This window comes from Bicyclus anynana, chromosome 10 (genome assembly GCF_947172395.1).
Source record: "Bicyclus anynana chromosome 10, ilBicAnyn1.1, whole genome shotgun sequence".
NCBI classification, from domain to species: domain Eukaryota; kingdom Metazoa; phylum Arthropoda; class Insecta; order Lepidoptera; family Nymphalidae; genus Bicyclus; species Bicyclus anynana.
Genome location: NC_069092.1, coordinates 14941491 through 14956585, shown reverse-complemented (window position 1 = coordinate 14956585; position 15095 = coordinate 14941491). Strand labels below are relative to the sequence as shown.

Here is a 15095-nt window from a genome sequence, read left to right as displayed (position 1 = left end):
ATACATTATCCATTTTGATATATTATTATCTACTTTATACAGGCTTCCCAAAATGAGGGTTTAAAAAAACGATTGTGTTTTACACAACACCAATGAAGTAAATCTTCTTTAGCTCTCCCTCTCAACGTCAGTTCCCCTCATCCGATTACACTTTTCGTAACGCATTCACCAGCTTACTCCCAAAGTCAAGCATACGTAAAGAAGTTTTACTTCATAAGAAATATATACATAAATAATTAAAATAGTTACCATATCGTCAGCATGTGTGTCTGCGCCGCGGCTCTCCGCTGCCCACGACGAATCACCTGAAAATAACGAAATGAAATGGTTAGTAACGAGCAAAAATACGAGTATATACCTACTAATATGAGTAGTACTCATCTTATATTAAAGTAGTATTAATATATTGTAAACGATAAAAAAGCTTGGAAATGAAGTGTAAGTACTACATGACTAGCTACGAGTACTTATAAAGGTATACCTATTGTTAAATGGGGATATACTAAAAAAGAAAAATCCTTTTGGCCAAGGCGCGATTAATTCGATTAATTCTATTAATATTATAAACGCGAAAGTTTGTATGGATGATGTTTGGTTGTTTGTTTCGGTGTTTGTTACTCTTTAATGCCGCTACTACTGAAGGGATTTGACTGAAATTTTGATTGGAAATAGATTTAACTCTGGATTAACGCATATGTTACTTTTATCCCGAAAAAATCCATGGTTTCTCGAGATTTGCGAAAACTGATGATGTTGATGGTATGAATCTTCGTTACTCTTTCACGCCACGACTACTAAACCAAATTAGCTGAATTCCACGCGGACGAAGTCGCGGGCGTCCGCTAGTTGATTTATCATCGGCCTATTGTAACGGCCCACTACAGGACCTCTCCCTCTTTACAGTAGAGGGGATATGGAGCTTAGAACCACCACGCTGTTTCAATGCGGCTTGGTGATAATATTCATTAACGACTACTATCAGATGTTAATGATAATGACCGGGACTGAAGGCGTAACGTGCTCGCCAAAGCACGGGGTGTACAAACAACTTTTTGGCTGGTGGGTGTCTTCGGCCGTGATTAGATTATTTTATTTCTTAGTTAAAAATACTATAGTAAAAATGTCTAGCAGGGCAAAACGAAATACAGTCTGCTCAATTTGTACTCACACAATAAAAACATCAGAACACTTGCTTTGCACTGTTTGTAATAACATACTGGACTTGAAATGTGCTAATGTCACACAAAAGAGGTTTAAAACTATGTCGGTGGGTACAAAAACGAAATGGAAATGCCAAGACTGCAAAAAAAACCAACAGACCACAAAAACATCAAACATACTTTGCCCGTTATCGAACCTAAAAGAAAACGTAACATCAAAAAGGACTGTCAAACATAACCAGTCTCTGGACAATGTTACATGTAGTTCAATAGACGATTTGCATTATTCAACTTTGCGGGATACTAGTACGTGCAGTTTACCTGATATTTCTACGGCAGATAACTCAGAGGTAGCTGATTTAAAACAGGAAATTACGTCACTATCTATACAACTAGAAAGCGCTCATGATGAAATTATGAAACTAAAGATGGAAAACGCAAACTTAAAGAAACGTATAGAGGAAAATGAAAAACAAATAATAAATTACAAGACATTACAAAATGATAAATTTAGCCCTGGAATCTCGACACCAAAAATATCAAAAAAACGAACGACGAAGCTTACACCATTAAAAAACAAAACTATATCACAGGCAACTGGATCTCCTACAATCAATAACGAGTATCACTCTACACCATCTTCGAATATCGGAAAAGATATGATTGTAGATATAGAACCTATACTATTACAAGAACAAACTACGCCAGAATCTAAAACTGAAAATAATCCAGTGGAAAAACATACCATGAACCAGTCTTTACCTGACAAAATTACAAAAACAGATAACGGTATGCACAAAATTAACCCAGGAACAGGAATAATAAATAAGCGAAAAATTATTATTTTAAGCGACAATGAGATTAGTGTTGGCCTCGGAGAGAGGATGACAAATTATCTAGAGTCTTTAGGCAAAAATGACTTTGTGGTAACCTGCTTCACTAGACACAATGTATCTACTGATAATATCCTAGACACCTGTATGACACTCTCTTCAGAACTGACTTCAGAAGACTATGTTGTTCTATTGGCAGGGCAAAATGAAAGTAATTGCAATGTTATTATAAATAATATCTATTCTGCGTTTCGTACTTTAAAAAATACCAATGTTTTCTTATTAAATGTATTTAAAAATAATTATCTGAATGAATATAAATTAAACCACTCGTTAAGAACTATAATAAATAACTTTAAAAATGTGCAATATATAAGTTTACAGTCCGAAAACAATTTCAAACATACTTTTTGTAATTCTGTATACCATGCTATAAGTTGTAGAGAATATGAACGTCTATATCTTAGATCAATTACAACTGCTATGGAAAACTATAAAAATAATCTTCAGATTTCTACTCAGCCAAAAAAAGGGACTATACCTTTTTATTTTATGTCAATGAATAAATCGATGAATAAGGTTAACAATTGCACTGAAATCAGCAGTTTACGCAAAGGTACAATTCCTTACTACTTTAAAAGATTAAACAGCTATAGTAAAGTCAGTACAAATAAACTGAATTTTCGGGAAAGTTTGGCATCTTTCACCAAAATATAGCCGGTGTATTAAACAAATCTGATAACATTAATCTGAATATTTCAATTTTTCAAGATAAATTAATTAATATTGATGTTATCTGTCTCTCAGAAACGTTTTTATTACCGGGACATGAAACCAACATTTGTATCGATAATTTTAATGTTGCAGCTTATTTTAGTAGGAAAAAAGTTAAAAGAGGTGGAGTCTGTATTTTAACTAAACGCGGAATTGAAGCTGATGAAATAATAAGCTTAAATGATACCGCACAAGAAAATGATTTCGAATGTTGTGGTATATATATAAAAGAAATAAACCTTATAATAATATGTCTATATAGAACACCAAAGTCAAATGTAAATATATTTCTTGACAAATTAAATTCAATACTATATAATTTGACGAATAAATTTAATGAATATAAATTAGTTATTTGTGGTGACATAAACATAAACACTCTTAACAATAATTCTATTACAAAATCCTATAATGATATATTAAATAACTACAATATTATACATAAAATACGAAAGCCTACTAGAATTACATCACGAAGTAAATCTTGTATTGACCACATAATTACTAATATTAACGAATCGATAGGACAATTACATAATTTATGTTTATCTGACCATAATACTGCACAAACATTACATTTTGATGTTAATAGCATCAAAGAAAAGAATAGCTCAAAAACCTACATGCACAAAAGAGACTACTCGAAGGAAAATGTTGATATATTTGTAAACTGTATGCGAAGTCTGTCTTTCAACGATGTATTAGAAGAACGAGATACAAATAAAGCGTTTAATCTTTTACACGATACATTAATATTATTCCACGGATTGTGCTTTCCTTTTATAAGAATCTCAATTAGAAACAACGGAATTGGTGGTGCAAGATGGATCACAAAAGGCCTTAAAATAAGTACCAAACGTAAACGTAAATTACATTATGAATCTTGCATAAAGCGTAATATAACAGTTACACAAATCTATAAAAAATATTCCCACATACTGCGGCGATGTATTTATTACAGACAGCGTGAGTGTAACAAAAAATATATTAATCAAGCCAAAAATGTATGTAGTGCAACGTGGAATATTATTAAAAATAAAGTAGGTAAAGATTACCGAAACCAAAATATTAAATTCATTACTGATAATGGAGTAAAAGTAACAAACCCTAGGAAAATATGTGACATACTTAATAGACATTACATAACGACATCAAATATATTACATAAGAACTTTACGAATAAAGTAGGAAATATTATAAACACCAACTCCAATAACATGTATTGTGCACCTACAGATCACACTGAAGTGAGAAAAATAATTATGAATTTAAAAAATACTAGTTCAACAGGGTATGACGAACTAAATACCCACTTATTAAAATGCTCGTCTAATAGTTTATCCCAACCTTTATCTCATGTGATTAATTTAAGTATTGAACACGGTGTATTTCCAGATAGACTTAAATTATCGATCATAAAGCCTCTCTACAAAAAAGGTAGGAAAGATGAAGCAAATAATTATAGACCTATCGCGTTAATCCCGGTTTTATCTAAGATATTCGAAAAGGTTATTTACTACAGAATAAATAACTTTGCGGAGCGATTCAATATTTATAATAGCGTCCAGCATGGATTCAGAAAGAATAAGACCACTACAACTGCTATGTTTGAGTTAGTAAAGATAATAATAGAATCAGTAGACAAAGGAAACTCAGCAACTGTTGTTTTTTTAGACATGTCTAAGGCATTTGATTTAGTCCATCATCAGAAATTATTATGTAAACTAGAACATTATGGACTACGTGGGAATGTGCATGAATGGCTCAGGTCATACCTAAGTAATAGGAAGCAAAAAACCATTGTACAAAAGCAAGTAGGAGAAAATATATGTCTATACGAATCACAATATGTCAATAATGATTATGGTGTCCCTCAGGGTAGCATATTGGGTCCATTACTGTTTCTATTATATATTAATGACCTTTCTGTAAATATATCACACCCTTCCATTCTTTTCGCTGATGACACCACAGTAATTATACCTTGTGAAGACAAACGGACACATGAAACTGAAGTAAACACTTCACTGAGGGAAACTGTAAACTGGTTAGAGAACAATAATCTAAGCGTAAATATCAAGAAAACCAAGTGTATACAATTTAAGACTAAAAGAGGACAAAATCAGACACTTGACATTGAATTTAATAATGAAATTATTGACATTGCTTATTGTACAAATTTTTTAGGAATTAAGTTTGACGAGCATTGCGATTTTAAAAATCATATTGAGGACATTTGTGGTAAAATTAATAAGTTTATACACCCCTTACGTCGCCTTAGACGAACCGTTTCCATTGATGCTGCACTGACAGCCTACCATGGCTATGTCATGTCTGTGCTGCGTTACGGAATCGTAATATGGGGAAACTCTGTAAGTATAAACAAACTGTTTGTAACACAAAAAAAGTGTATTAGAAGCATTTTTCTTATGGAGCAGACTGATTCATGTAGGCCTATATTTGAGACCCATAACCTACTTACACTACCATGTTTATATATTTATGAAGCGTCAGTTTTCGTACATCGGCACTTAGAATATTTCAAAATAAATGAAAATCCACGGAAAAGAAATAAGGTTCGGTTATGTCAAACGCAATATAAATTAAAACAGTCATTAAAATCACCTCATGCCATGTGCGTTAAAATATATAACAAATTAGATGAAGGTTTAAAAAACCAAACTACTCGCAATTTTCAGGTCATACCTAAGTAATAGGAAGCAAAAAACCATTGTACAAAAGCAAGTAGGAGAAAATATATGTCTATACGAATCACAATATGTCAATAATGATTATGGTGTCCCTCAGGGTAGCATATTGGGTCCATTACTGTTTCTATTATATATTAATGACCTTTCTGTAAATATATCACACCCTTCCATTCTTTTCGCTGATGACACCACAGTAATTATACCTTGTGAAGACAAACGGACACATGAAACTGAAGTAAACACTTCACTGAGGGAAACTGTAAACTGGTTAGAGAACAATAATCTAAGCGTAAATATCAAGAAAACCAAGTGTATACAATTTAAGACTAAAAGAGGACAAAATCAGACACTTGACATTGAATTTAATAATGAAATTATTGACATTGCTTATTGTACAAATTTTTTAGGAATTAAGTTTGACGAGCATTGCGATTTTAAAAATCATATTGAGGACATTTGTGGTAAAATTAATAAGTTTATACACCCCTTACGTCGCCTTAGACGAACCGTTTCCATTGATGCTGCACTGACAGCCTACCATGGCTATGTCATGTCTGTGCTGCGTTACGGAATCGTAATATGGGGAAACTCTGTAAGTATAAACAAACTGTTTGTAACACAAAAAAAGTGTATTAGAAGCATTTTTCTTATGGAGCAGACTGATTCATGTAGGCCTATATTTGAGACCCATAACCTACTTACACTACCATGTTTATATATTTATGAAGCGTCAGTTTTCGTACATCGGCACTTAGAATATTTCAAAATAAATGAAAATCCACGGAAAAAAAATAAGGTTCGGTTATGTCAAACGCAATATAAATTAAAACAGTCATTAAAATCACCTCATGCCATGTGCGTTAAAATATATAACAAATTAGATGAAGGTTTAAAAAACCAAACTACTCGCAATTTTAAAACCAATCTCTTCCGCTGGCTGTGCAGTAAAACATTTTATTCAGTACATGAATTTCTTGCTAATAAATTATAATCATTGTCTGACATTCTAATATTACGACTAATGCTTGACTTTCTTTTAATCTATAATTATATGCTTATTTCAAATTTAAATTGTATCACTAAATTAAAACAATTGTATGATTGTGGGTAAGTAATATATACTCAAACAATCATATAAATTGTAAAATTTGCGCGCCATTTATATGGCAATACACTGTGACTTTATATTTTGTATGTCCATCTTGTATATATTTATTAAGTGTATTAAGGCAAATAAAGTTCATTTCATTTCATTTTCATTTTAGACCGGCAGAAACGTACCGCTTAGCGATATAGCGTTCCGGTACGATGTCAGAATAGAAACGAAAGGTGTGTGGATGTTCATCGTACTTGTAACAAGTTAGCCCGCTTCCATCTTAGATTGCATCATCACTTACCATCAGGTGAGATTGTAGTCAAGGGCTAACTTGTAGGGAATAAAAAACTTCCCAACTCCGGGCTGAGGCCGGAATTTTACCTCAAAATTGGTTATAAGAAAGAAACACTCGTCTCGTAGCCCGACCCTGAATTCGAACCCAGGACCCCGTAATCCAAAAATGGGCCAACGAAGCAGTCTATACTAATAATCTATGAAAGAGTGAGTAACTAACTAATTTTGAAAATTTGGAGTACGGGAATATTGGCAAATATTCAGTATGATGTAAAAAAATATTAACAACTTAAAAATAATAATTGAACTTAGAGTTATTCATATGTATATACCTAACTAGCAGATGCCCGCGACTTCGTCCGCGTGAAAATCGATGTACATTTTCGGCCCCGTCGCCCCTTCTATTCATATTTTCGTATGTTTTATATATAAAAATTACAAAATCACAACCCCCGGCCTAAAGCCAGTGTACAATAAAGTGCACGTTTTTTTGTGCTTGGGTAAAATGCCCAGTCGTAGCCATCGTCGGAAGCCCTATCCAACCCCCGGCCGATGGCCGGCGAGCAATTAATTGTGTCTGCGTAAAATGCCCGCGCGTTCCGTTTTTTGTGCTTGGGTAAAATGCCCAGCCGTAGGCACGGCCGGAGGCTGTATCACAAATTCCCGGCCGAAGGCCGGGCCACAAAACAGTGCGCGGCCGAAAACCGCGCGTTCCGTTTTTTGTGCTTGGGTAAAATGCCCAGCCGTAGGCACGGCCGGAGGCTGTATCACAAATTCCCGGCCGAAGGCCGGGCCACAAAACAGTGCGCGGCCGAAAACCGCGCGTTCCATTTTTTGTGTTTGGGTAAAATGTCCAGCCGTAGTCACGGTCGAAGGGTCTATCACAAACTCCCGGCCGAAGGCCGGGTTACAATACGGTGCGTTTTAAAACACGTTCTGTTTTTTGTGCATCGGTAAAATGCCCAGCCGTAGCTACGATCAGAGGCCATATTACAAACCCCCGGTCGAAAGCCGCGCTTTTTTTTTGCTTGGGTAAAATACCCAGCCGTAGTCACGGTCGAAGGCTGTATCATAAACTCTCGGCCGAAGGCCGCGCGTTCCCTTTTTTGTGTTTGGGTAAAATGCCCAGCCGTAGTTATGGTCGAAGGCTGTATCACAAACTCCCGGCCGAAGGCCGTGCTACAATACGGTACGCGGCCGAAGGCCGCGCCTTCCGTTTTTTGTGCTTCGGTAAAATGCCCAGCCGTAGTCACGATCAGAGGCCATATTACAGACCCCCGGTCGAAGGCCGCGCTTTTTTTTTGCTTGGGTAAAATACCCAGCCGTAGTCACGGTCGAAGGCTGTATCATAAACTCCCGGCCAAAGGCAGCGCGTTCCGTTTTTTGTGTTTGGGTAAAATGCCCAGCCGTAGTTACGGTCGAAGGCTGTATCACGAACTCCCGGCCGAAGGCCGGACTACAATACGGTACGCGGTCGAAGGCCGCGCGTTCCGTTTTTTGTGCTTCGGTAAAATGCCCAGCCGTAGCCATGATCAGAGGCCATATTATATACCTAATAAGAAATAAATGCTACGTTAGAAAGAATATAAACAAATAATGAGCTAAATCCGGCGCCCTTTTTTTGTTCACTGGCGTGTTAACTCAACCAAAACTTGACTGGAGGCAATCGAAATTTGCCAGTTCATTGCATTGTGCGACTGCCTGCGTAGCGTAGCTCATAGCTACGACGCTACGAATTTCGCTACGAACTTTCATAACGTTTGGACTCTCACAAAATGGTATTAGTTATTCGTCTTTGCCTTCATTTACAGCATGTTTTAGTATTTCGATAAAATATTACTTTAAATTACTAATTTTGAGTTACTTTTGTGTATAATAAAAACTTCAAATGTTTCAGTTTAAGAAATAAGACCTGTCCTGACCTGAACCTGTATGAGTGATTATTATATGCAACAATGATCGTTTTCAAATTTAAAGTTAGTATACGGGGTTTTTTGTTTACGTTTCTGGAATTCGGATTTGGAATGTACAGTAAGTGGTTTTATTCGATGACGCTTAAACGACTACACCGATTTCTTAAAATAATAACACTAATAATAAATTAATAATCTATATTCTCAATAAATAACCTCTACTTTATCCCCACGTGATCGGAAACAATGCCGTTAGAACCGCGGGGTTTCTATGGTCTTACCGTAGATACCTCCGATTTTAAACACGTAAAGTTTGTGGAGTTGTAGGGGGTAATCTCTAGATGTAGTAAGCCGTCTGCTAGTATTAAATAAAGCAAGCATTCAGTAAAACATAGAACGTCCTGCTTTAAACTCGGTTAATATCGCTACATAGCGACCTCCTTCGAATGTATTTATAATAACACAGCCGCTATCTCTTTGGTGCATATTGCATGAATTTTCAATTGCAATGCAGCAACTGTGCACTGCCATTGTCTGCATAATAACCGTCCGCGGCCGGAGCACTCCGGGCTAGAATGTGACATACTCTTTGTATTTTTACCGACTAAGGAGTTTTGAGAACTAGTATCCTTATTCACTAAATAAAGTAGATCGACCATTTTTTCATACATTTTTCTTTCTGATTGTGTAAGTGTCGTAGGCTCCTTATTGGGACCTCAGTGATTTTGGACGAGCGCAAAAGCATCGCTTGAAGGGGCCCAAAAGCAGAAGCAGAAGATGTGGACGGAATGACTCTCCAAGGCCGTCTCCTCTGAAACTCGGACCTCGGCTTAGAGGACAATTCTGGAAAGGTGTTTTGGTGTGAGTGTGATCCCGAGATCGTGGGTTTTTAAAACCCACTTCAGAAATCGGAGATTTTGTCTTCGCCGGTGTTTTCATATATTGCATATGTTACGTGTCAACAAAATTACTGAATAAAGTAGGCCGAATTTAGCTACTCCACTGAGCGCACACATGCGCAATTTTGTGTTTGTTTCTATTATACCTATATTTATGAATACAGTTCCCAAAGGTGTTCAAAGTTTTCTTCAAATATTACAATTTTAGTTTATAATTAGTTTTTTTTTTACAATTAGTATTTAAATAAATCCCTAAATTGTTACTCATAGGTATATAATTTAGTTACACTAATATTATAACAAGATAAAATTTGTTGTAGGCAATCTCTGGATCTACTGAACCGATTTTAAAAATACTTTTACCAATACAAAGTCACGTTATTTATGATTGCCATCTTTGCCATATGTATTATATTTTATCCCCATATTCTCACGGGAACGGGAACTACGCGGGTGAAACCGTGGGGCGTCTGCTAGTATATTAATAAACCTTATTTTGCACAAAATGCAAACTCAAAGTGTAATCTGAATAACAAAAAATAATAAGATTTATCTGTAAACTGGGTTAGTAAGTTATTCCCGAAACTTCATCAAGGTATTTAATTATAGGGACGCCTCCTGGCATTTGAAATTCCGTTTATTACATTCCTTGTTCTTTGTTCACTTCGTTCAGTAAATGCTTGGCTATCTTACTAAAACCTGCACCGGAAGTTAATTATATCCTTCGGTATTTGTAAAATTATTAGCATGGCAACATTTATTACTCAAAATTAATATAGTTTACATCTCGTGCAGATTAGATTGGCACCTGGCTCGAATGATGTTTGGACTGTGTTTGTATTTAGTAGCCAGGTGTCAAGTTCTCAAGTGTCAAGTAATGCTCACGAGATATATTCACAATTGCATTTCTTTAGTATTTTTTTAAATAGTAACAGTATAGTAAGTAGATAGTTTGAACTTTACCGAGTTCGTTCACATAATTCGAAATTGCATAAATAAAGCTCGGCGTACACTGCCGCCCGCCAATGATCCAATACACACGTCAAATATTGACGAGATCGCGTTTTTTGTTTGCATTAACTTTATACAGATCACGGAACAATTAATCCCTACATAAAATGCACTCGTGGTTTGTGGTAGGCTTGTTAAAACACGAGTAACCGTGGATTATGAAAACGATGTATGTAGTTGGTTGCCACGAAGCTAAGTAACTCGTAACTAGGCCCATAATCTTATTATATAAATGATGAAAAAGGTCATTCATCACGAAATCTCGATAACCGCTTTATGTACAAAGCTGAAATTTGGCAGGGAGGTAGTTTATAGTTAGTAGGTATCCACTAAAAACGGATTTTGCGATAGGGACGGATTAAAGTGGTCTAAGTGGTCAAGTGATTCATGTGGAATGTTATATTATACTAGCTGACGCTGCGCGGTTTCACCCGCGTGGTTCCCGTCCCCGTAGGAATACATGAATAATATATAGCCTATAGCCTTCCTCGATAAATGGGCTATCTAACACTGATAGAATTTTTCAAATCGGACGAAACAAACAAACATACAAACAAACTCTTCAGCTTTATTATATTAGTATAGATTAGGTAGGTAGGTATATCAAGGTTTTGAATAAATTGGTTGAAAATTGGGAAATTGACTAAAAGTTTTCATCGAAAATGCTGCGTAGGAAATACAACAAAACAATGCATGGTGGTCATATGGTGGGACATTTCGCTTTTTAATAGGTTTCTACGGAGGCGATGTCACAGGCGTATGCTTGTATTAGTTACATTAGTTAGTTTGGTATAAAAAATCCATATATAACGCACACTCTGTGTGAAACTCATTTTAAAGTCCACTACAAAGAGATGAAGTGCCTTTGTAGTTAGCACAGCCACCGCGCACGATGGAGTGCCTCACAAGAGATTCGAGTGTTCTTTTGAGTTAGTAAGCCTAATCGATACGCTTTTTAAATACGAGTAAGAAGAGTTTCCCTACAAACCCTTTACTCTATACACGATATTGGTTATTCGTCCATAACAATGGATGGTTTACATGGTTTAGGACTTTATAGTTTTTGATTTGAGATTTAATTTAAACGTTGAACGTCCTTCAAATTTAAAAAAAAATCGAAGTGAATTCTCGAAATTATAGTGCAAATATTGGAATAACTGAGTTTAATACTTATAGTATAAGTAGTAATGTACTCATAAACAGAAAAATAATTAAAACAAATTATGAAAACGCATGTTTTTTTTTAATTTCTTTAAATGATTTTTAAAATTAGGCGGGTGATTTGAATCTCTACTTTCATTAGCCAAATTCTAGCTATTTTATTATGATTCATTGCAAGCATAATTTCATGAAATGATTTTTCAAATATCCGCGCTAGAACCCTGATAGTTTTTACATTGATGTATACACCGTCATAAATAGAAACATGAAACATGACATACAATTAAATTTAGTACGTTAAAAAATATATTACTACTAGGTTGTCTAAAAATGTCTTGGCCAAACTATTATTAACCATTATTAACTATCATTAATGATTGGGCCAGGAGTTTTTGAGAAAACCTAATCGTCATATATTTTTAACGTACTTAGTTTGATATAAAACACTTTTCATCCATTAAACAGTTAGGTGAAGGTCTAATACGGATCTTAACAATTAGAAACGACCTTCACCCATCTATTTAAGGGATGAAAAGTGTTATGTATCAAAATTAGGATGTTAAAAAGTCATAGATGATCTATGACTTTTTAACATCCTTTCATCATCAGATATTAGACTATAACCGCTCGCGATTAACAAATGAAAATTATTTGAATTAAATTAAATATTGAACTGATTAATAAAGTGAATACTTCATTGACACCTCAGAAAAGTGCACTGCACACGTTTCAGTTGACTTGGTGAAACATCGATATTGTACGCTCAACATCGATAAGTTATAACCATCCCTAGACCCTAGGTTTGTGCTTGGGCCAGATAAGCGGTCGCTTAGTAGATATACAAGCAGTAATCGGGTCAGGCGACAGCATTAGCATTTAAATGGAAGAGTTCCTGCAGGGCCGGACCGTCCATACGGCGAACGGAGCGGTCGCTCCAGGCGCCAAATCCTAGGGGGCGCCGAAATGGTAAAGACAAGATCGAAAAGAAATTTATTTCTTTTCGATCGTCTATATTTAAAGCGAAGAGATGAACGCGACGTGCGCGAATTTACTTCTAATAGAGGCGTCTTTCTTTACATATGGTGCAGGGAGTGCGTTGATTTTAACCCGGGTATATACAGATAATAGAGGGCGCTAGGGTGATGATTGCACCCGGGCGCTGCGTGAGCTAGAGAGTCTTTACTTATAGTGCAGGGGTTGCGTTACACCCGGGTGTCGCGATCTCAAGGGCGCCCAAGCGCCACTCGCCGCGCGGGTTATATAGGTACTAGGGGGCGCTACGGTGATGATTGCACCCGGGCGCTACGTGAGCTAGAGTCTTTACCTGTAGTGCATGGGGTGCGTTACACCCGGGTGTCGCGATCTCAGGGGCGCCCAAGCGCCACTCGCCGCGCGGGTTCTATAGGTACTAGGGGGCGCTAGGGTGATGATTGCACCCGGGCACTACGTGATCGAGAGACGGTATTGTGCCTGATTTTCAATTGGCCTGAGTATGGTCAAAATCTTCGCGTTCCATAAGTTCATAGCCTAAATAAACCAGGAAACTACAAAGCTATAATTTTTTAGTTAATTTATTTTTCAACTTTATTTAGAGCTCAATACACTTATTTTGTTGGCCTGGAAACATTTCTATACCAGCTATTTTTTTTCTTTAAACTCTTAGAAAATGCATAGACCACTTTCATAAAATTTTTTAACTCGATAAGTGCTTTTTCTAGCTTCGGAAATAGATAAAAGTCTGATGGAGACGAGACTAGATCATATGAATATGGTGGTAAGGTAAGAATTCTAAATTATACTGATGAATTTTTGCTATGCTTTTAACAAACGTTTCACACGTTTGTTAAAAGCATAGCAGAAACTCGCAAATTATCCTGATGAAACAAAACTTTTCTTCTCAATGATCATGGCCATTTTTCTTTAATTTGTCCTCTGAAACATCGCAGCAGATTTTACTATTAAGCAGAGTTTATATTTACGCCTTTTTTTAGTAATCCACCGTAATTACATCCCGCGAATCTCAAAAAACTAAGGCCATTACTTTTGCAACACGCAAAACCGCTTCTGCCTTTTTGGAACTTTGTTCGTGGTCGTGTCCACTTTTTAGACTGTACTTTTGTTTCTGGAGTTAAAGTAATATACTCAGGTTTTAACCATGGTCACAAATCATACAAAAAAGTATCTGCCTCAAACAACTCCAAGCAGTTGCGAAAATTCGTTAGTCGATCGCGTATTTGTTCAACTCAAAGAAGCCAAGGCGATTATGTGATGTTTGCCTTCTGTTGAGATGCCAATAGTGTCAGCTATCTTTCTAAAAGTCAATCTATCTATCTATCTATCTATCTATCTATACTATAATAAAAGAGTAGAAATCGAGTGTCTGTACTTTGCCCAAATTTAACTAAAATCAAGTTAGGGCAATTAGAAATGAGCAATTGAATACGAAAACATTTTTTTTAATTTTCTTGTCTGTCTGTCTGTCTGTCTGTCTGTCTATCTGTCCTTCTGTCTGTATGTTCGCACTATTCTCTGGTTCTACTGGACGGATTTTGATGCGGATTTCACAAATAGATTAAGCATAGTCCAGGGCAACATATAGGCTTTGTTTCATTAAGATCGGATATATAGCAAAAAACTTTATTATACACCGGCCTTCGGCCGGGGGTTTGTAATAGGGCTTTCGACCGTGGCTATGGCTGGGCATTTTACCCAAGCTCAAAAATCGAACTTTATTGTGAACCGGCCTTCGGCCGGCGGTTTGTAATAGGGCTTCTGACTGCGACTATGGCTGGGCATTTTACCCAGGCGCAAAAAACGCGCGGCCTTCGGCCGCGCACTTTATAATATACTACTATATCATAAAAAAGTTTTCATTAAATTAAAAGCGAAACATAACATCGTATGTGCTATCTTCTGATCAGTTTGAAGGCGGTACCAAGTTAGTGCTGTGTTAATTAAAGCCGTATCTGAAAGAAGTGTCTGAAAATCCAGTTAAAATCTTTATGATTTAAATGGCTTGAATCGAATCGAAATCAAACGGTCGAATTGAGAAACTTCCTCCTTTTTTTGAAGTCGGTTAAAAATTAAATGACATTCCGATATACGTTAGGCTACGAACTTTTTAAACATCCCTAGTATATAATGTTAGGAGCAATCAGGAAAGGCGCCATAATTGGATCTCGCTCCATTCTAAAATTTACCTCGGTCCGGCGCTGAGTTCCTGAACTGATATGTTGCTATTTA

At 36.2% G+C, this 15095-nt stretch overlaps 1 protein-coding gene across 3 annotated transcripts in view; it reads right to left on the bottom strand.

Moving 5' to 3' along the window:
• LOC112051519 (dorsal-ventral patterning tolloid-like protein 1) overlaps positions 1–15095 on the bottom strand; it is a 121037-nt gene that overhangs the window by 101168 nt on the left and 4774 nt on the right. For all 3 annotated transcript variants that reach the window (XM_052883939.1, XM_052883940.1, XM_052883941.1), the window contains exon 2: positions 250–305. The gene's annotated coding sequence lies outside the window, so the exon portion shown is untranslated. The remainder of the gene's footprint in view (positions 1–249; positions 306–15095) is intronic.